We start from the raw sequence: 24,412 nt of genomic DNA, 5'->3' as shown, positions 1-24,412 counted from the left end.
TGAAAATCCATTATTTATTACATCCTCAAAACTTGAAGTCACTATACAATAATAACTAAGAATATTGAGAACTATTACTAAGACATTATCAAAAATAATAAAGCAATGACAAAAAGTCTTACACCAATAAGGGACAACAATTAAAATTGGATAACTTAATGGGTACCCGATCATGGTGCTCACCCTTAGATTAAAGTCCGAAGTTGCTGGAAAGACTCGAGGTCTCATCTTAAATGATGGAATATGCTTAACACTCAATAAGAAAAATAGCACGGGTAGCATCAATACATCAACAAGTGCTGGTAGGCATCATAGGATGACTTAACTCAACATCATACAAATAATTAAAATAAATAAATACAACAAAAATCATCAAAATACTTATAACCCAAGACAAACAAACACATTTATGAAACTTCACTTTAGTGGGAATACAAGCTTATATTTATATATTTTTATAATTGATCAATTTTATCAATAAGTTACATCACAACATATAATTATAACTAAACATTCAATGCATATGATGAATAAATATATTCGAGATTTGTGCATCATCTCGTTCTATTCAATATATCATCAACATCTGTCAATCCACAATGATCTTAATATCATTATCACAATCAACAACTTGTCATCATCAATATCATTATCAATATTGTCATTAACATGATCTCAATATCATAAACTAATCTTCTCAACATCAACATGTATGAGTATGCAAATACAGTTAATAATCACAAGTAGTGCTCGAAAGCAATTACAAATATTTAATTTACATATAAGCATAGAGTAAACCAAGTCTGAATGCTACAATTAAATCATAACCTTATTGGATTCCTATCTCTAAGTAACTTTTAGGCCGTAAACTTTTCTTTCCTTTCTCTTTCACAAAGTTCTTGATGTATTACAATAAGTTTACATACCAAATTTAATCATTTCATCCTTTCTAATAACTAGGAATAAATAATTAATAAATTTATCCATAAATTTGCCATAGTTCATCATCTTAGGGGTTTCTACCCTTTAAACCCATGATTCATTTAGCATGATCAACAATAATTCTACTCCAAATTGAATTTTCTAACACCTTAGAATCACTACTAACTGGTTTTATTCATATTCCCAACAATTTATATTAAGTTCATAAATTACGGCTAAACCCTAATTTCTACCAGGATTAAGATTCTAGTAATTTTCAATAATTCGAAGATGTAATTCATGTTTAGAATGTAAATAACTTACCTCCAAAGATGAAACTCACTGAAAATTGCCTCCTTAGAGCTCTCTTATTTTTTAGGAAAATAGGAAATGAAGACATTTTTTTGAGTTTTAAAATAGCAGAATTGTGTTTTACTACTGTGATGGTAAAGTTGCTGCTGCAATGTTTTGAAACATACTTGAGGCTACTGTTTCACTAGTACCATTACAGTGGTTTTTTTACCGTTTCAGTGGTACCATTACAATGGTTCTTTTGATATTGCAACAGTCTTGATGTAGAATCTTGGGGCGTCTTATCAAATAGGTCTATTTTACAGCACATTCCTCGTAATAATGAAGTTCCACAACTTTATTTAATTATGTTCCAAAACTTACTACGACTTTCTAAACTCATTCTCTCTCTAAAAATTAAGTCAAACACCCCCAACAATGCTCATATTAATACCAAATATTCTTAGACTAGTACACTCTTTAAATTCACCTAATATTAGGCTAGGCTTGAATTTTTAAAAATTGTCTCTAAGGAAAAATTCGGTGAATGTTCTATTTCTTATTTCTGTGTAATGATTATTGAGGTTATTACACAAGTTTACCAATACGTATTTCACATAAAAATTTTTATTTATTCAATTACAAGTGCCAAGACTAGGTATGACACATATCAATTTTGTGAGAAGAATCAATTCGGTCATCAGTAGGATCAACTAGTATATGGAAACACTCAACAAAGACATTATCTTTATATCACAATGAATCACATAAAAATTTACTATCATTCAAATCATTAGTATCAAAATTTGGTGGACACAAATTGATCTACTAACAAAAATTAGTTTGGTCACCAATAGGATCATCTAGTAACACGGACAACCACTGAAATGAAGGCGAGAATTGCAAGTCACAAATGGGTCACTTTGAATATTTTAATAACTTTATTCCATTAGGACATCTATTTGATTTTCTTCTATAATCTTTCGTCTTTGATTTATTTTGACTCGAATCTTTTTATCTTCACACCATTTTTATCTTACACATAAAACTATAATATTACTCACAACTCATAAAATTAATTCTCAAAAGGATAAATAAAAATACTAATTTTGAGGAAAGTAGTGACTATTCATACACACACACACATATATATATATTTGGGAAAATTTTCTCAAATATACCTAAATTTTAATGAAATTTGTTGTAAAATGCCTGAATTTTACGGGGTCCTATGACCCCCATAGAATTTTTTGGGAGTCCTATAAGTCCTCTAAATTATTTACTAGCATATTTTATTGACATTTATTTTCCCTATTTTTTTTAATTTTTGTAGCATATTTTTTATTAACTTAAATTTCACTAAAATACACTAATAAATAGTTTGGGGGGGGGGGGGTCATATGACCCTCGCAAAGTTCAGGTATGTTATAACAAATTTCCCTAATGTTTATGTATATTTGAGACTATTTTCCTAGTATATTTTTTCCTCACATCAATTTCTCCAATCCTGTAACTCCAAAGATCTGAAGTTCAAGAATTTCTCCTAGATTCTTCTTTCTTCAAGTATGTGGGGTTTCTAACAAGGACTCGCTTTCGTTCTTTTACCAAAAAAAGTCATTTTCTTTGATGAATTATGAATTTTTACAGCTAGGGTTCAAACCCATTTTTTAGGATATTGAATTCATTCTCCTAAATGAGACTACTTATGCATTCTTACCAAATTTATGACATTATTGGTTTTTTATCGATTCATTCGTATGTTCAATCCCATGATTCCTTTTACTATTATTTTTGACATGAAATACCGAGTTTTAGTAAACATTACATAATTTTTCTTTGATGTAAACTATCCATCTTGAATTCAGTACTATGAACTTAAGAATCATTATGAAACTCATAAATTTGATTCATGGTTATGAAACAAATTAGAAGCATGAACGAACTAGTTATGCTTATTTCATGATTGATATCATACAGTATGAGTATCACTATTTTGGGAGTATTATTGAGAATCAAGAGAACACGAGTTTAGTGTACAAAAGTCTTGGAACTACGTGCCACCATAGATATTATATTATCCCAAATAGTCTCAATTTAGTAATCATTCTAACAATGTGTTTATACCCTAGCAAGATATATTGGTATTCTTGATAGGGTGTATACATCAAACTCTATGTTTAGATCACGTGGCTTATGTTAGTTAAGAGAAAATCCCACAAAAATAATTTTAACATGACTGTTGTTCTTGACCTATAACTTTAGTTAAAATAGAGTTATTTCATGACTTAAAATTTTACCTCATGTTTACAATTTATGATTTACTTTTGGGTCATTATATTACAACTTTGATATTATCCAAAACATTATTTTAAATCATATGAATTATTATGCTTTCTTTAATTTTCAAGTTTTGAATTTGTTTTATCTCATGATTTATGTCTTACCATTTTATATGACATATTCTTCGAGTGTTTGCATCCCTTGATTTCAAATCAATAATCTTTCTTATATTGAAAAATAGTTTTAAAACATGGATTAAGTGTTGTTCATGATTATTGCATACCTCACATGTTCAGTGCATTCAAACTACTACTCCCATACATTCCCCGTGCTATATTATTTGATGATGTAGGTTTTAGTGCTAGCTTTGACAATTATGGTCAAACGGATCATAGTATTTATCTAGCAAGTGATGAGTTCTCTTTATTTGATGACTACACTTAGTAGTTAGAGTCTTTTCTTTAGGTTAGATGTATTTATTTGAGGTAGTTGGGATAATAACCCAACTAACTTATTTCAGCATTAGTAGAAGCTTCCTACACCGTCAATCAACAATGTGTATTTAGTTCAAGTTTATCTTTGCACAATTGTCACAAATACAAAGTCACATTTATTAGATAAGTATAGATCAAGATATTTGCTTCCACTTAGTACTTCTAATTTCATATGTTTTTATTCAGTTGCTCATGAATTATGATAGTACCATGGGTTATCTTGGGACAAATTATGGTTCGAAGCCCCTTGTTACGTCTAGGCGGTAGTCTCTGGTCATGACAAAGGGAATACAACTGAAAGTCTAAAGTATACCGAATACATTAGAGGATAACATAAACACAACTAAAGAGATGTAGAAGATACTAGAGTCAATTAAACACTAACTATGAATCCTGCCGAAGAAATCCCAAGTACAGACTATGTATCAATGCTCAAAAACTAGTGGATCAGTTTCTGGACATAAAATATAGAAATAAAAAAGTCCAAGTAACAAACCACATGTAATACCCCATATTTTGAAGTAATAGTACAACATACTACTCATGCCTTTGAGTCATATGAACAACATACAAGTCGATGTTCAACTCGTACCCATGATAGTGTGTGATGGGTTATATTCTATTTAAGGTATGACTTAAACCTTGGAAGTCATAATGTTATCATACAAGTCATAAATGGTAAGTTGTAACCAAGACAGTATGAGGTGAGATGAGTTTTGTCCAGGTTACAAGACGATGAGTGCTAGTTGTGACTTATTACGAGTCATAAGTTATCACTCGTATCCTAATTAATGAAGGATCCAAGAATCAAACTTCATGTTTTGATAGCTTTATAAGTTACTTAGACATATATTAAGTCCTCAAATAGCTCCTATATCATGAATAAGTCAAAAAATCCCTTAGATAGTATGTTCTTATGAAGAATATAACTATAGTAATATTCAAACGAGCATAACTTCTATTAGACTAATAATTTCTGAGCTCAAGTCCCACAAATAGATATATAATTGAATTATATTTCCAAAAATATAATTTTTTCCTTAATCCTGAATCGGGTGAAACATTATGGCCAAATTACTGAAGCAATATCAAAGCTGCTAGTAGGGTACGACTCTTGATGACGACTCATACCCAAAACATATGAGTCGTCAAGAGAAGTCTTACCCACAATAGTATGGCCCATACCAAAAATATACGAGTCGTACCCAAACATATTGGAATGACTTCCAAACAACTTCTAGATGGTTTCTAAGGGCTTTTTGATCTTTTATCCCCTTATAACTCCCAACTCATGACATTTGACCCCAAAGGGAATTACTTTTCCTCTCTTTTTCATAAATTAAAGAACACAAAATCCCTAATTCCATTCTTAAGAAAAAGATTAAGGTTTCTTCTCAAGATTATCACCCAAGTCTCAAAGGTCAAGTGTACTTCATGTACCAGTACATTCAAAGTATTGCTCACATACTTTTCTTATGTGTTATGTTGTCTTATAACATAGGTTCGGATGCGCAATTTTTCGACTATTCTTAGACAGTCCAACAACACCTTGCAACAATAATGGTGAGTCCTGTTCCATCAAGGACAAGATGTGCTTTACCATTATTTTAGTATCTATTTACATTCAGTAAGTTGAAGATAATTGGGGGTCAGTCCTATCAACTCCACATCATTCTTAGATGTTTTCAGATAGTTAGATAGTTATTCAGTTTTTCATTTTCATCATTTATTTCCAACAGGCAGTCATAATTTCCAATGTTTATCAGATATTTCAAACATGTCATTTTATATATTTCAGTACTCAAATTTATAGTACCTCATTGGTTTATATTAACAAATGTTATTTTATTTTCATTTAATTCAGTGGTCATAATAGGTACTGGACCATGGGTTAGCTTGGGGCCACTTGTGGCCTTAAGAACCGTTGTTATGACCAGGGGGTAGCCTCGGGTCATGAAAATTCATCAACATTGGTGACTCATCTTAATTCAAAGGAATGGTGAGAAACATCTAATATTTCTACTACCAACTAAATCCTTAAACATCTGTTAATTAGGAAAGCCACACCAAATCTAGCATATAGACAATACTTATAGAGATATAATACTATCAAATCCACAACACCTCAAATTAAAACAAGATAAAAATACATTTGATCACTCTACACAATAATATTAATAATGATATAAAAGTAATATAATACAATATTTGTTACAGCATACACATGCTACCTTGTATAACTAGCTGGGACCCGTGAGAGACTTGCAAGGTCTATATACCCACTAAGAAAATTTTTTCATTGGAAATACAAATCATGAACCTTCCTAAAACCCTTCCCTATTGATACACCTGAAACACTTTCCCTTAAGGTATCCAAATCAAAATTAGTAGAAAACTATATGGAATACTTTCTTATCGAGTATGCAAGTTAAAATAAGTAAGAAATCACTGGGAATACTTTCTCATCAGGAATGCAAGTCCCTTTCAAATAATCATTCTCAAAATGTCTGTTTCACAATGCCATGATATAAATATGTGAGTATGCATGTTTTAGAACAATAAGAGGAGGAAAAGAAATATCAATCCAAGCACACAGGACCATGCTCAACTTAAAACGATCTGTTACAATCCCAAATATCATCAATCTCTTCCAATCTACTCAAATCATGCGCATAAAAGAAGGTACGATCACTATCAATGATTATCACGACCCATAGATTCACTAATCCATTTTCACAAATTAAACTATCAAGACTAAGGAACAATCCAAACAAGTTCATCCTTTATTTTAACCCTTTACATTATACAAGAACCAACTGGATGCTCATCATCTCATCTATACAGGTCTCCATATCACATTACTCCCTGAAAAGAAACTATTACATAAATACGTCAGAAGAGAGTAAATAAAGGTCTCAACTTTCCTTAAAATATTTTTGAAAAGATATACTCTTATGAAAAGCCTTCAAATGATCCTAATTTGATCAAATACGTATTCTTGCCAATGAATATTGACCAAAGTCAACTCTATACCTCAAACTTTTAATTATTTAACCAACAACTCAAAATCAATATCTCGAGACCGAAACAAAAGATCCTACAAATCCTAAAATGACATTATATAGCTAATGGAACTAACATAATTCTCATACAATCTCAAAATGTCAAAATTTTAAGTTAAGTCAATCTTACCAACTCCAAGACCATTCTAAATAAAAAAATCACATAATACTCAACCAACAACTATAAAAATTGTGACACCCACACCTTTATACCACAAATACTATAATATTACTACTAAAAGGTTAAAATAGTAAGAATACACCAAAAGTGACAAACCAGTATAAGGGTCATTACAACATCCACCACTAAAACACATGTTTGACTATAAACATAGGGATAAGGAAGGTAAATGAACTATTGAAAAGCTTGAGATGTCTACTTTCAAATAAAACTCGATCTCCCAAATAACCTCATCATCTGGTTGATTCTTCCACTAAATCTTCATTAATGCTTTCTCCTTGCACCATAACTTCTAGATCTGCCTATCCACAATGGCCATCGGTTCCTTAAATATTAGATTTTGATCCAAATCAATCAAATCCTATAAATTATATAAGAACCATGAGATCGATACTTCTTCAACATTAAAACATGAAACACGAGATGCATAATTAAAAGACCTAAAGGCAAAGATAACTCATAGGCAATCTTTCCTACACATTAAAGAACCTCAAAAGGATCAATAAGCCTTAGGCTAAGGTTATCTTTCTTCCCTGTCACACCCTTTATGGGTGATACCTTCAATAGAACCCACTCACCAACCATGAAATCAAGTCATGACCTTTTTAACTCATATAACTCTTCTACCAACTATTGGGCATCTCCGAACTAATCTGCAGGACACTACTAGACACTTAGTCTTGAACCAACACACCAATAAACCTAAGCTCTGATACCAATTTTTCACGACCTAATTTCTCAGGTCAAGATGTAACCTACTATAACCCACCAGTAGGTAAGCCAACCTATCGTTTTGAACTACTAGTAATAGACTACCAAGAGAAATAAAGGAAGAATGATGAATAAATATAGAAAATTACTAAAATACATAAGATAATCCCAAAACCTAGTGGAATTAGTACAAGAGCTGCTAATGTAACAAGACTACAACATGAAGTCCTAAATGAATATATTGGTACAACACATATCTAAAGAATGCATAGAGATTAGTATAGTATATAAGAGGGAGAATAATAATACTCTAAATGGCAGGATTTTACCCTTTGTATCCAAACCATAATTGCTCTGCACAATGCAAACAATAATTGAAAAAACCCATACTATGATCTACAGACTGTAGAAGTGTAGTATGAATACTAAATATTTATTAATCAGTAGGCAACTACTATCTGAGCTCCAAAGATAATACAAATATAAATAGCATGCACGTAGGAATGTAAACTACACCTAAATATCCAACAAATGACATAGTAAATTAAGGAGATAATAAGGATAAACTATCCTATTCTAGCCATATAAAAGAACCTAATCACTATATCATATATCACTGGCCAATATACGGATAGATAGCAAAAGAAGGATATGTAATAGTAAACGAGACCAAGAAATTGATAAACAACATCTATAAATAAAGGAAGAAAGGGATATACGGTAATACAATAACTGGACATAGATAGTTGTATATAGATATATATGTATAAACAAGGCTAAATCAAAGGTACAACCTAAGTAATCGCAGTATCTTCTCAAGTCCTCCTAATCATAATAGGAACTAGCGCTAACATAATCAGGATCTAAAACCATAATGCCTAAACTTGGGATGATCATGCGAAATAAAATAATTGTAAAAATAAAGAATAAGAAGAATACCTCGAATATCAATGCCAGTCAAATAATCAACCTATCATGAGCTAACATAAGAAAAAACAATATAAAGTAATCAGCTAGCCCAAACAAATAATACCTAAGTTGGGCTCCATAAATCAAAAGGTCCAATCAACATGTACACAATATTCCTCAATCAATACTCATCACCTATACCTATGAAACCCCCATAAGGCTGATAGATAAAGTTGCATATTGGTGATAGGCAGTGCTCATGAAAGAAAGAAAATCCATAATACTATAACCGATCCAAGTACCATAATGTAACAAAGTGTATATACCTCCTATAGATGAATAGATCATAAAGGAAGTACCTATGGAGACATCTCTTCTCCAACACAAGAATCAGGATGGAGAAGCCCCTAAGGGGTTTCGAAGTACCCGTATTACACTAACCTAGTCTTGACCCAAGATTTCCAATAACCATCATCATCATTATTAATCTACTTTATCTAGTACCAGATATATAAGAGTGTAAGTCAATAAATCTATTTCCCAAGGTTAACTCTGGGACTAAATTATCATAAAAGTGTAGAAAAGTTTGGAATATCTCACAATCGAGGTAAATAGTAGTAACATAACTGTGGACCAAAATCTATCTCGGTCAAATATATGAAACATCATTTTTAGTTTTAAAGGATCATAAGCTATTGATTATGATGGTATGATTTCCGTTATAAGGGAATCCATTTTAAAAGTGAAAAGTGGGAATAAATCCATTTTTAGAAAAAGAGTAGTAAGACCATATTTTAGTTGGAATCATACCATTTACCATCTAGGTGATCTAGAATTTACCGAATCTATGCATGCCATCACCAGTATCAAAATAATATGATTATAAGTATCAATATGTGTATAAATTATGGCCACTTCCTTTACTAGGATAAAACACTTCTTGAAATCCAACCCATTTCCTAATCTTGACCTTAGGCCCAATAATACATATCCGACATAACTATAACATCATACTTTGGGTAAAAACCATCAAAATCACCTAGTAACAAACTAAACAATATACTAAAGGTTAATTAATCTCAACTATGTCTAACATGCTAGCAGCTTAAGGTAATATAATAGTACAAGTATAATAAGTATTTTACCTTAAGGGTTAATTACCCTTCTAGCCCCCAAACTCATAATTTAGGCTAAGTCACGGTTTCTACCTACAATTACATCCTAACATACTTATCTAACATGCAACATATATAAAGCACCATCTCTAGAAGAAGTAGACAAAAGCCTACCTCAATACCAAACTATAATGTTATAATCATCCGTCTTCACTCCACAATCCCAAAATGCAGTAGTGCTATTAAAATAGTAAAATTCATGTCATAGGAGTAAAATAAGACCCATGTTTCTATATTATGGGTCGGGTAAAATTTTGGGTAAAAAATGAGCCTGCAGAGCCCACAAATGGCATCAAAAATTCAACCCATCATGAGGTCACTCGAAGGACAAGGAATGTGTGCTAAAAAGTTGAGCATAAATGGAACGCAAATCGGGTCTCAAATCAACCCTTAAAATTTACAAATTTTAGTCCTAATTTCTAAGAATTTTACAATGAATTAGGATGGAAATTGAAAGCAAAATTAATGGTAAATCACTAATAAAAGTTAGGTTAGCTTACCTTAACTTATATGGATGATTTTTCACCTTTTTCTCTCTTTGAGATCTCAACCTGGTGTAAAATTGTAGAAGAAATTTTAGAAAATCGTATGGGGAAAGGATATTTAAAGCCACCATCTACCGCTTAAGTGGTCACCCTATCGCTTAAGCGATAATAACTTAAGAGGCTCCAACATTGCTTAAGAAATCTGTTAAGCCTGGTGGGTATCACTTAAACAACACATCGCCTACTAAAGCAATGCCTGGCTAAGCATATACAATCATCACTAAAGCAGCCATTGACCAAGTAGTCAATATCGCTTAAGAGTCACCATGCAACATATGCGATGACCGCTTAAGTGATAATACGATTATTTAAGCGGTTGCATCAGTAATCTGATACACCATATTTTCCTACTTTCTAAATGGACTTTGACTAGGTTATCAAGTTCCTTCGTAATCCCGTACGTGCAAACAAAATATGCTGCCATACGAAATTAGATGTTTTATGGAACCATCAAAAATTTCATCGGAGATTGTTTCGACCAAGTATGGTGTTACGACCCAAACCTTGGCTGAGTCGGAGTGGGTATCTCAACTGAATCGTATGTCGAAGACTACCCCTTTAACTAACCTCCAGAGCATAATATAATTATAATAAAATCCAACCAAAAAGGATACTAAGAATGACAGATAAACAAAATGAAAGTTATAAGAATAAAAAAACCAACCCAATAATTGTCCACTAAGCCTCTAAATCTGAAATACGAACTACATCGGGACATGCCCCCAACTATGACCATAAGTCTACAAAAAGAAATAGTAAGAAATAAAGGAAATAAGTGAAATGACCGAGACTTCTAAAAGATGGAGTCTCACCACTTCACAGCAGATCCACAAGAGTACCAAATCACCTAACTCTGCATAGGAGAAACAGAGAGGCCCTTGGACCCTATATCATCAAAATGATACAATATCCAGGGACTGTTAATGGGGTGAGAACTCGCACGTATCTTAAAGGAAAGGGATAAAATAGTGCATATATCAAAAACCAATCAAAACCATATTCACAACATTTATATATACATATATAGGATGTCGGGATAGGGATGATGAGAGTTTAAAATATTAACCTGAACTATGTAGCTCGCTCTATCTTAAAGATACCCATGGGCTATATGGGTTCAGCTCCCTTTACTGAAAGGGCCCAATGCATGGTAGCTGCATGAATCAAGGGAAACAAGGAAAGGCTAAAGAAACCAAGGCGATAGCCATCCAAAATATAATTTTTTCACCAATAACATGGTCATATAAACCCCCAAACAAGAAAACATGATTTCCAGGGTTTGTCCCTTTGGGACCTACACCTTTACGGTGAGCTACACAGTTCCCTTTAATCCCAAATTAAAATATTTTATACATAAACCCAACTGTAAACCAAGGAGTCCTTATAATGGTATTTACCAACATTTTATCGTCATATCTATATGCTTGCAAGATTATATAATAATTCCATACCAATCCATGTAACCATTAAATCTCAAGTTCCATTTAAAATCAAACCATGGCCACCAACGGCCTTCAAAAACCATTTTCATCTATTTATCCTATAATGCAATGAAATGTTTTTAAAAGACAAGTTAAATCATAGAATTATCTAAATTCAGGATCAAGTTTACAAGTTGGGTTGAGGTTAATGCCATTACCAAGACAAAAATCCATCAATTTGGGAAATCCATTTCACCCATTCCATTCAATATCATAACAAATCAATTCAGTCAGAAAAACCATCAGTTAAAACATGAATAATCAAGTTAAAAGAAAGAATAAGCAATTCAAATGTTAACCACCAGAATAAGCAGTTCAAGTGTTAACCACCGAAAACCTACAGCCTAAGTTCAACCTATAATTCAAAATACATGAATATTGAGTAAATAAATCCCACAATGTAAAAATACAAGTTAAGGATGAGTAAAATTCCTTTTAGATGAAACAAATTTATGACAACCTGAATCTGAGCCTTGGAAATATGAATATTGGGGAAGAAACCCCAACTTTTGTCTCTTGAGAGTGAAAAGAGGATAAAGCATTGAAACACTAACTAAACATCAAAATACAAGGCTTATTGAATGATTTAAATCGTAGGGGGGGAGTTTGGGGTGAGGAAAAGACCAGAATATCCCTAAAGAAATGAAAAAAATTACAGGTATTCTTCACTTGACGACTAGGTTCATAAGCCATCAGTTTGTTGACAACTCATCAATCTAGTCATTAACATCTAGCCGATTTTGCCATTTACTGGTTAAGGTTGATGACTTGGGCTGATGAATCATCACCTATTTGATAGCTCATCACCTTAGTCGTCACCTAGTTGACAGCTCGTCAACTTAGTCATCATCTTTGGGCAGACAAACACTTCTAAGTAAGATAAGCATAACTTTCAATTCTGATATAGGATTAAGGTAAAATAAGATGCGTTGGAAAGAAGACTCGAAGAACTTTCATTTGGGATATATTAGGCCACCCAACTCATTATATTCTAGAAGTAATGATCATTATAATTTGAACCATGTAGGTAAATCCACTAAAAACTTAATCGATAGAAAAGTTCTCAACTCATCTTTAAGTTAGGAATTTTTTATGACATCACTTAATCTCCAAAGATGTTCCCACACTAAAGAATTAACCATAATACTTATATTGACATATATTTATTGGGTTTGGGTATATACACATAGGATTGATGGTTCTGATTCTAGTCTAAGATTGTGGGGTGTTACATTATCCCCTCCTTTGAATCATTCATCCCCGAATAAGAAGTTAGAACACCCTTAGCCTGATAATAGAAAGAATACAGTGAAATTCAAGAACAAATTCAAGATGTGACAAGAAGTGAAATAAAACTCGCACCTTAAATACTTTCATCCATTGTTGAGAATAAAAATTTGTAATTGGACCTCAGATCTTCCTCAGCTTCCCATGTAGCTTCTTTCATCTTTTGATTTTTTAACAGAACCTTCACCAAATATGTATCCTTTGTATTGTACTCAATATACAAACATACCTATCCAAAATTTCAACAAGGATTTCCTTATATGATAATGAATCCGTAACACCAACATCCTCAACTCGCACTATCAAAGATGGATCACCCCTACACTTTTTCAGCATAGACATATGGAAAACAAGATGAATCAAAGACAAAATCGTTGGTAAGTCTAATTCATATGAGATATTCCCAATTCTCCTCACATGTGGATACAGACTAATATAATAGGGGCTCGGCTTCCCTTTCTTCTAAAATCTCATAACTTCTTTCATAGGAGAAACCTTCAAGAAAACCCAATCACTAACCTCAATCTCCAACTCCCTCCATCTATATAAGGCTTTTGGAAACTTTGAGTAGTCTTAAGCGTTTGTCTAATCACCTTCACCTTATCCATGGATTGGTGAACCAAGTTTGGGCCAAACAACCTAGTCTCACCTATCTCAAACCATCTAATAGGAGACCTGCACCTTCTACAATAAAGAGCCTCAAAAAAGGACATCTAGATGCTAGAGTGATAGTTATTATTCTAAGCAAATGGAGTAAGAGTATCACATATGCCCTTAGCATATCCTTCAAGGTAGAATGGTATGATCCACTTTTACATCAATTTGAGGGTGGAAAGCGCTGCAAAGGTTCTCATTAGTCCCTAAAATTTCTAAAAAATGTCAAAAATAAGAAGTAAACTGCATACCTCAATTTAAAATGATGGACAATGATGCTCCATGCACTTTAAGTGTCTCTTAAATGAACAACTTGGCATAATCCTCTGCCGAGTAGTTAGTCCTCAAAGGAAAGAAATGATCAGACTTGGTCATTCTATATATAATGACCCAAATAGAATCATACTGATTGCAAGACCATGGAAGAACAGTGACAAAATCCATATTGATCATCTCCCACTTCCACATAGGAAACTCTATCTCTTGAGACATGACACAATTCCTTAAATGTTCAACCTTGAATTGCTGACAAACCATACACTTAGCGATAAGGTTTGCCATATTTCTCTTTATATTATTCCACCAATAGATTTCCATTAGGTTATGATAAATCTTAATTGAACTCGAATGACCTGTATATCTAGACTTATGACCCTCAATCAAAATCCTTTCACGTAGCCCATAAACATCAAGAACACACAACCTTTCTTGATTCCTCAGAATGCCATATCCCTCAATCTCAAATACTATAACCTTTTCCTGACCCATATCATCCTTAATCTACTTTAGTATGGCATCCCAATCCAGCTTCTCCTTTACCTCATTACCAAAAGATGATTTAACCACTTCTTGAATAATTACTCCTCCATTCTCAGAGTTCAAGAGAAGGACTCCTAAGTTAGCCAACCTGTTAATATCCTTCAGCAACTCTTTGTTATCCTCATCTATATGAGATAAGATTCCTATACACAACCTGCAAAGAGTATCAGTAACAATATTAACTTTACCTGCATGGTTGTGAAGGCTCATGTCATAATCCTTAAGTAGCTCAAGACACCGCCTCTACCTAAGGTTTAATTCCTTTAATGTGAACACATACTGCAGGTTCTTATGGCTTGAATGAATGTCCACATACACCTTATACAAATAATAGAAGAAGATCTTCAAAGTAAAAACCATAGCCGTCAACTCTAGATTATGAGTCAGGTAATTCCTTTCATGAACCTTAAGCTACCTATAAGCATAGGCCATAACATTATCACATGTCATCCAAACATAACCCAGTCCTACATGGGACACATCACATTATTCCACAAACCTATCTGTACCCTCGAGTAGGGTTAAGACTACCACAAAAGTGAACTTATCCTTCAACTTACCAAAACTACCTTCACAAGCATCGAACAGTAAAAAATTAACCTTTTTCTGAGTGAACATTGTTAGCATAGCAACGATAGATGAGAAACTTTCCATAAACCTCCTATAATACCCAACTAAGCCCAAGATTCTCCTAATGTCAGTTGGAGTCATGGGTATTTCTTTACTGCCACAACTTTTTATGGATCAACCTTGATTCTGTTATTAGAAATAACATGCTAAACAAAGGTCACAACACTTAGCCAGAATATATACTTAGAAAATATTGCATACAACTTCTGGTCCTAAAGAGTTTGCAACATACTTTAGAGGTGATTGACATGATCCTTCTTACTCTTAGAGTATACCAAGATACCACCAATGAAGATGATAACAAATAAATCCTGAAATGAGTCATAAGATCTATGAAAAAAGCCAAAGCATTAGCCAACCCAAAAAACATAACTAGAAACTTATAATGTCCATACCGGGTTCGAAAAGAGGTCTTGGGAATGTCAACCTCCCTACTTTTCAACTGGTGATAGTCCAAACAGAGATAAATCTTAGAGAAACACCTAGCACCCTAAAGCTGATTTAAAAGATGATCAATCCTAGGAAGAGAATACTTATTTTTTATTATAACCTTGTTCAACGAACTATATTCTATACACATCCAAAGACAACTACCTTTTTTCACACGAAAAACATAGTAGAACCCTACAGAAAAACACTAGGACAGAAGAAACCCTTATCTAAAAGATCCTTTGATTTCTCCTTTAGTTCCTTTAGCTTTGATGAAGCCATCCTATATGGAGGAATAGAAATGGGATGGGTATTCGGTAGAAAATCAATCCCAAAATCTATTTCCCTATCTGGAGGAATTCTAGGAAAATCATCAGGGAAAAGTTTGGGAAAATCATTTAATAAATGGAAAGATTGTAAAGCGGGACTCTCAGAATTTTAATCCTAAACCTGAACTAGATAATACAGACACCCCTTGGAAATCAACTTTTGAGCTCTAACATAGGAAATAAACTTCCCTTTTGGTATTTGGGAACTGCCCTCTCATTTAATCACAAGTTCATTGTGGAAATGGTAATTGACCTTTCGGGTTCTACAATCTGGAGAAGCATTACACGAATGATGCTAATCCATTTCCAAGATTACATCAAAATCCACCATATCAAGTTCTATTAAATACACTAATGTCTCTCTATGAAAAGTGAATACCATATAACCTCAATAGATTTTTCTAGCAACAAAGGAATCACCCAGCAGATAGAGATTGTGAAGGGTCAAATATATTTTTAGGACCAAAACCGAGATATACAACCACATAAGCGGTCACATAAGATGGGGTAGAATCTATATCATGCAAATAATAAACATAATGAGATAACAACTGTTACATACCAGTGATAATATTAGGGGATACCTCTTATTCTTAATGAATAAAAAGTTCATAGAGACGATTCCACCCAATGTCGGCACTTAAAGTAGTGCCCTTAGGTGTCAGAGCCAAAGAAGTGGTGGCTGGGGCCTTATTAGCTCCAGTGGAAACTTTAGCTATAGGACAATTCTACTATAAATAACCATGATAACCATAATTAAAAAATAAGTTCCCCCCTCATAATATCCATAATGAAGATGCCCACAAAGTCCAAAAAAAAAAATGAGGCTTACTGAGCTCCACTGACTTGATATTTGGCACCCTATGGCTTAGGACCACTGCTAGCTTGAAAAGAACGGTCACCTCATGGTTTTGGATAAAGAGCATTAGCTATTGAATATGAAGTTCCCCAATTCTTCTTTCTATTCCATTGCCTACCATCTCTCTCACTCTTTTACTGGCCTACACCCTTCTCTAAATATCTAAACTTCTTACTCTGTCTCTCTCTCTTCTCTACCTACTTCTTTTTTTTATCCTCCACCTACTATATATAAAACACCACCATGAATATGTCCATATCATTATTCAACATAGTATCCTTACACTCCAACATCAAATCAAATAAGAAGTAAAATTCTTCATTCTGGATATCATGTTAGACACTAACTCCGAGCATAATGGGATAATTGCTAGAATCTCAGGGCATGCTCCTTAACACTCATCTTACCCTAATTCAAGTTCACAAACTCTTCAGCCTTGGCTTTCCTCAACTCTTAAGGAAAGAAGTGAATAACAAAAGAACCTAAAAATTTTATCCCACCCCACCAGTTCAGTGTTATCACCGTTCATCACTTCGTACTCCTCATACCTTTGATAAACTACATCTTTCAACTGATAGGAAAAAACCTCCACATCCTCTGGAGTAGTAGCATGCATCACCCTAAAGATTTTCTCTATCTAATCAGTAAAACTCTATGGATCCTCCTCAACCTTAGAGCGTGTAAGGGTTTGGGCATTCAACATAATAAATTAGCCAACTTTAGTAACCTCATATGAACTCACTGCAAGACTAACATAATTAGAGTAACGAGAATACAATTCCACTAATTGAGCAAACATTTAAATAGACTGATGAAACTCTGTATTAGAAATATCTCCTTGGGGCGATTGAGCATAAGTGTCACCATCTTGGAAAGCCTAAGGAGACTAGTAGGGATAGGTGGAACCCCATGTAGAGTGGTACAGTTAGTAGCAAGGAACCTTGACCGAGTCTATACTCTATAAAAATACAAGTTCCCTCTACATCTTCCCCTAGTCGGACTCAGGTTCCAATAGAGTTTCTACGATTGTCAAATCTTCAGGGATGCATGATTTGAAAAGTGAGCTAGCCAGGAGTTAGAGAAATTTCATGACAACCAATATCTATAGCCTGAAATAGAACATAAGAAAGGAGAATATTCCTAAATGCCTTGAAGGCTCCCCTTTATAAGTGTGGTGTGCTACACACCCATAAAAAGAAATCTAATCGACACGACTTTTTTTACACCTAAAAATAATAAAATTTACTTTGATACCAAGTTTGTCATAACCTAAACCAGTGCCTAGTCGTGACGGGTCTATTGATAGCACCTGAGAGCACACACAAGCATATGTGGTCTATCAAGTAGTAAAGTGGCCTTCAAGAAAGTCGAGTATCGATCCCACAGGGAGTTGACTCAACAATAATTCTTTTCTAGTTCACAAATTAGATTAAATTGATGCAAGCGTAACCAAAATAGAGTCTTAAATATATGTAAAATAAAGTAAAGGAATCAATGGTAAACTAATGTGTTGAAACAATCAATGGAGGAAAGCCTAAGGTTAAAGCACTTTGAACAATCATACTATGTTATTGAAATATATTCGTTAACTTACTTATCTTGGTTGTTGATTTGTAGGGTTAATTTCATGATCATTTTCTCCGACCTCTAACCGTTTACCTAATTTGGATATTACAACTACATTGTTGAGAGGGGATGTAATAATCTAATTATGTTTTTTAAAGCTATCATCCTACATTTGAATCAAGTAAGGCACCTATGTACATCCCTATCCTAGGCACTAATTTAAATTCCTTCTTTCATACAAGAATTCAAACCATACTTTGTTAATCTCTATGTTCTATCTCCTGATTACCTCTCCTAAGATCACAAAGGTGACAATTGATACATTATTTGGGTGATCAATCAATCAAATATTTAAATAAAGAATAAACAAACAACCAATAATTATAAGCAAATCAACCATAATCATCATCCAAATAATTGTATGAAGGATGAAAACCATAATGAAAGCTAAATTAATGAAATAAAAACCTAACAAGAAGTTGTGGTAGCCTCCAATGATGTTCTAATCGATCTAGGATGTTCCAAGATGTTTAAAACATGATTTAACACATTATATTTACAGAAGGCAAGTTATAAATCCAATGGGATTAGGTTTCCACATTGTCCTTATTCAGCAAGTCACTTTTCTTCCAATTTTGATGCTAACCACATAGTCCTACCATGACAATTTCCATAGGACCGCTAAGCAGCATAATTGCGCTAATATTCTGGAATTTGACAATAATAGATTCATTCTTTACCGCGATGCGGTATATTATTCACTGCTATTAGGATCACAACATAGAGGGTCAATATTTTGGGCCACTTTTAAATCCAGTGGTTATCGCTCGGGTTGTGTATGTTGTGCGGAGCAGCCAAGGTTCGAAGACATAGAGTTATCTCCTGACATTGGAGTACTGTTTTTCTCCCTCTTATGTACTATACTAGTCTCTACGTTTTATTTAGAGATGGTTGTATATGTATATTAATTTAGTACCTCATTTATATCCTTCTTATGTTAGAAACTCTTGTACTAATTCCACCTGGTTTTGGGATTACCTTATGTATGTTAGTCCTTTATTATATCTGTTCTGCATTCATCCCTTCATTCTTTGGGTAGTCCATTACTAGCAGTTTTAGACTATAGGATTGGCTTGCCTAATGGTGGGTTATATTAGGAGCCATCATAATTTGAGAAATTAGGTCATGATAGGTTCAGTCATCTGTATAGAAACCATGAAAGTCCAAAGGGATGATATTTAGGAGTTATCCTATGATTGTCCATTACAATCTTTCCTAGATGTCATCATTATAGTGCCAATCATCTAATTAAACTCCTTGGAGCCCATATTCAGGACATCTAACCTAGAATTTTAAGGAACGGTAGTGGTTACATACCACAATTTTCCTTAAGGCTCATAGATTCCTAGGTAATTTTTCTAAACCCTCTTAGTACATTAAGTAGTCACAATCATGGATTGATACCATAATCATAGGAGGAATTCATTTGATCAATCCACTTAAATAAGTATGACCTAATTAGAACTGACACAGTTAGGGTTTAAACACTTAAACCCTATATTTGAGACACGATTATCCTTATTTATCATTACCAATTATTTACAACTAAAATTCTTTACCCTTTAATGATCTAGCAAAAATTTTTTACCTTGAATTCAGACAAAATTAGTTGTAATTAAGGGTTTTAGTCTCCCACTCAATTCTTCTACCCAATTTGATATCAACTCAAGTAAGTGTATTTATTCAATTTGAATAGTGATTCTATAGGTCTAAATGACATTAAAATGTGTATATAGTTGGGTTTAAAGGGAATGGTATAATAATGAGGTATGAACATAAAATGGGTTGTGTGTTTGGATGATTGGAATAACATGGGAATTCTAAGTACCCTTCTTGTCCTAAAAATATAGTCGACAAAGGTCTAAAAATGGGTCTAAAAGTGTCAAAAGTCTACTGTGTAAAGTGGTAAATGTTAGCATATTCCACAACACAATGTATGACTATAATATCGGCATATGGTCATAGGTTGGATTGTCATGGGGTACCTGTGTCCCTATTAAAGTTGCTCATCATATGAGCACATCCCATGATAGTCCTATCAAGGTCAATCGTGGTATGTGCTCATACGTTGTGGTATAGCCTCAATAACTTAAGGTTGTTCCTATGATTGGAAGGTATGATCATACCTTAATTTCACTATCATTGGAATAAATCATCTGATGTGATGATTCCCTATTACTTTTGGGGAACCTTTCTTATGATAGAAAGGTATGATCATACCTTTATTGCACAATCATAGGATGGGTTATTTGAGTTATTTCCTTAAACTAATTTTACACTTCAAAGTTGAGCATAATCTTTACCTAGGCAAGATCAATGGCACGAAAGCCATAGAACAAGCTGAAGAAGGACTTCTTCAAGAAGTGGGTACCTAAAGACACACCTTCAATATCGGGGAGTGAGTGATACAACTCCAGTGGTAGTGAGGTGGACTATTCTATTAGCCCATCAATTGAACAACACTCTCCTCGGATTATGAGAGCTATGTCCAGGGAGTTTGTGAAGGCCAAGGCTTCTATATTTACCACCATAGTATAAGATTCTACCCTTGCCATCCTTCCCCAGTCCAAAGAGGGAAGCAAGACACACAACAAAATGGGCGTGAGCAAGATGAGGAGATGAGTTCCTTAGAGGAGAAGGAAGAATACAACCCCAAATCCTCCACAGGTGTTACAATTGCCCACTATAAAAGAATTTTGACTCGAGATACTGGATTGTCCAAAGCTATCTGGACAACTATATGGAAAAGACCATAGTGATTGACATGGGTAGTAAAAAAGGAATATTCAAGAACAACCCTAGATTTTGCTAGAATTTCTATAGAAAATCCCATAATTAGTGAAGGGATTGTGAGATACTAGTTAGGGTGGATAAATGGATGCCTCAAAAGCTATACGATAGAGCTGGTGAAGGAATTATATGGAAACTATATGGTCATTATCAAGAACACGACTTCCTTGTTTAAGGAAAAAACATGAGTAAGAAGCCTTAGCTAAACATTATCAATGTCTTGGACCATGAGGTAGATAGTCAAGGTGGTCTGTAGTACCTTGTTCGATAACACCTTTGAGCCAGTTGAGGAAACTTTAGAATACAATTTTTAGATGAATTACTTGAAGTAGGTAAAGAAGTATACCATGGATGACAAAGTTATGCATTGTAGGTGATTGACAGACCACATTGGAGAAAATACAAAAATGCCCCATGGGTCAATGGGGCAACAATAAACAAGCATAAACCAAAGTTTATTACTAAAGCTTTATGGTTAATGGTAAGGAAACACAATACACCCATGTCAAATTATAATAGATTAGATACGACTAATGCAGGCTTAGTAGCTGCTTTCATAGATAAATTAGAGTTGAATATCCTGTGGATCATCGTGGAGAAGATTAGAGATAGGGTGCAACAATTTTATACCAAATAACCATTTATATGCATCATCTCATGCAATAATTGTAAAACTCAAATTTCCCAACTATCAATGTAGTATATAGGTTCATCCAGTCTATAAAGATTGCAGTCATGGCTTTAATAAAATATTAGAAGAGCCTGACAACTCTAGTTATAAAGGCCCAGACTCCTAATATAAGAGCCATTACTTCTGACTTTGCCTTACTAAAAGAATCAATCAAGTATTTTGTAGAGTGGACCATCCTAGCGGTAACAGCTCCACCTCTGACTTTGCTATCCTTGGTGGAGTTATCAGCTTATATGGAGTCTATTATCCTAGACATCTATAGTAGGGCCATAGTAGTAGAGGCTAAGGATTTTGAGATTATGGAGATGGGGGATGACTTATATCCTCACACCCCACAATAAAAGGAGAGAAGAATATGATGAAAAGAATAAAAGTAAGGGAAAGAGTAAAAGAAGAGGAAGGATAATGTATTCGAGTATACCTCCCAGAGATTTTATTGAAAGAGGTGAGAGATATGCTTTCTTCTATGAAGTTGGTAGTCTAGATAAAAAAGGGTGTGCATACCAACCTCACGGCATCATTAGTTGCACCACTCGCTATCCGTGCCCACCTATTAGAGAGTTTCCCAACCACAAATGAGGCCACTAGTATGGATGCTGTTGGGGATATCCCAATCAGACTCCAACCGACCAGCTTATAACGGGTGTCTATTAATTCCCAAGTATTTCTCTTATCCTACATTTTAAATTTATATCTTTTAATAAGGATATTTCTTTTCTTATAACTTGGGGGTGGGGGTATACCATAGTTGATGGTTTTTTTGTCGTATTGTTTTCCCTTGATTGTACAATTTTAGTTAAACATTGACAAGTGTAGGTGTTTTATTGATTTTTTCTGTTAGTTTGTGTCTTGTGGGTGATTTTTATTGATGTTTTTGTGTTATTTTGTGTCTTGTGTGTAACTTAGAGAAAAATAAGATGACTTGGTATGATTAAAACAATAAAGAACATGCAAATTATTCAGAAATATTTGAATGATACGCCTCCAATCATTTTTTATGTGTTGTGTTGTGTGCCTACTTGAACTATAACCAATGTTTTGATCTCATAATTGACACAACACAAAACAGAGTCTTGTCTTATGGGTAGCTCAAGCCTACATGAATCATAGGTCACCACACTAACCTAACCTAATCAGCACATAAATCACAAGTGTCGGATGAACTCTGACAATATAGTAAGATAGTGTAAACAATACTAGTAGTCATAACTTAACAATTCTAACCATTTCTTAAATATAAACACACTAGCCAATATATCCAAGTCCACAGTCATCCACAATACCTCTACACAAATCGATATCTAAAAATGCATATGTCAGGACAAGCCCCCAATAATAGCCAAACCAAGTCTAAAAGTCTAAAGATAATAGATCGAGAATGAATGTCTTACAAAGTAAGGAAGATCACCACTCCAAAGTCAATGCATGAACCTCCTCGATCACTTAATCACTTTGTAAGAAGAGAACAAGAAGCTCTGGCCCCTATTGTGTTGGTACATAGCGTCCGAAGACGGTTAGCAGTTGGAACACTAGCATGTAACTCAAGGATAAGGATAAAATAGCATCATCATTCAACAACAAATAAAAATATCATATTCAATCTCACTTATACACTTATCCATTAATATAGCTATATCCTTGCCAAATAATGGATCAAGTCTTATCGATACTCTAGAAGAACTCAATTATTATACATAACATGGAGGACTCGGACCTTTCATATGTATAGATTCGAACATTGTTCACTAGTCCAAGGACTTTAACCAGACTCACTTTTTATTAGATAAGGGATTCTAACCATATACACACATTCATTTAGGCAAGGGACACTAACCTCATACACATTCATTTGGCAAGGGACTCTAACCTCATGCCATATTAGATAAGGGAATCTAACAACATGTTGTTTCATTCGGCGGGGGACTTTTACATCATGAGATCTCATTGAGCAAGGGACTTTAACCACAAGCGTTTTTACTAGACAAGGGACTTTAAGCCATCTCATTAAGAAAGAGACTTTAATCTAAATCCATTATGACGATCGTTAGTAGACATTTGGACTCTAACTATTTGTCCATAGATCATCTTCTATTCAATTTACACTTAAGAACTTTAACCTATTCAACTAATTCAAACTATACATGACCACATGGTCCTCATGGGAGCCTTTGTTGCTCAACTATTTAAATAGGCCGATGTCTTAATTAAATTCATCATACAATTCAATTTATGGTCATAAAGACCCTCA

The 24,412-nt window shown here is 33.8% G+C and overlaps 1 long non-coding RNA gene across 1 annotated transcript; it reads right to left on the bottom strand.

The window, feature by feature from the left end:
* Positions 1 to 7,260: 7,260 nt before the first annotated feature.
* LOC124887922 lies at positions 7,261 to 22,828 on the bottom strand. Its single transcript, XR_007045563.1, has 2 exons — positions 22,586 to 22,828; positions 7,261 to 7,590 (listed from the first exon to the last, which is right to left on the bottom strand). It is a non-coding gene; the product is annotated as an uncharacterized LOC124887922 (long non-coding RNA).
* Positions 22,829 to 24,412: the final 1,584 nt, after the last annotated feature.

Source organism: Capsicum annuum, chromosome 10, assembly GCF_002878395.1.
Source record: "Capsicum annuum cultivar UCD-10X-F1 chromosome 10, UCD10Xv1.1, whole genome shotgun sequence".
In the NCBI taxonomy this organism is placed as follows: domain Eukaryota; kingdom Viridiplantae; phylum Streptophyta; class Magnoliopsida; order Solanales; family Solanaceae; genus Capsicum; species Capsicum annuum.
Note: the sequence above shows the minus strand (reverse complement) of the source record. Positions and strands in the feature narration are given on the sequence as shown.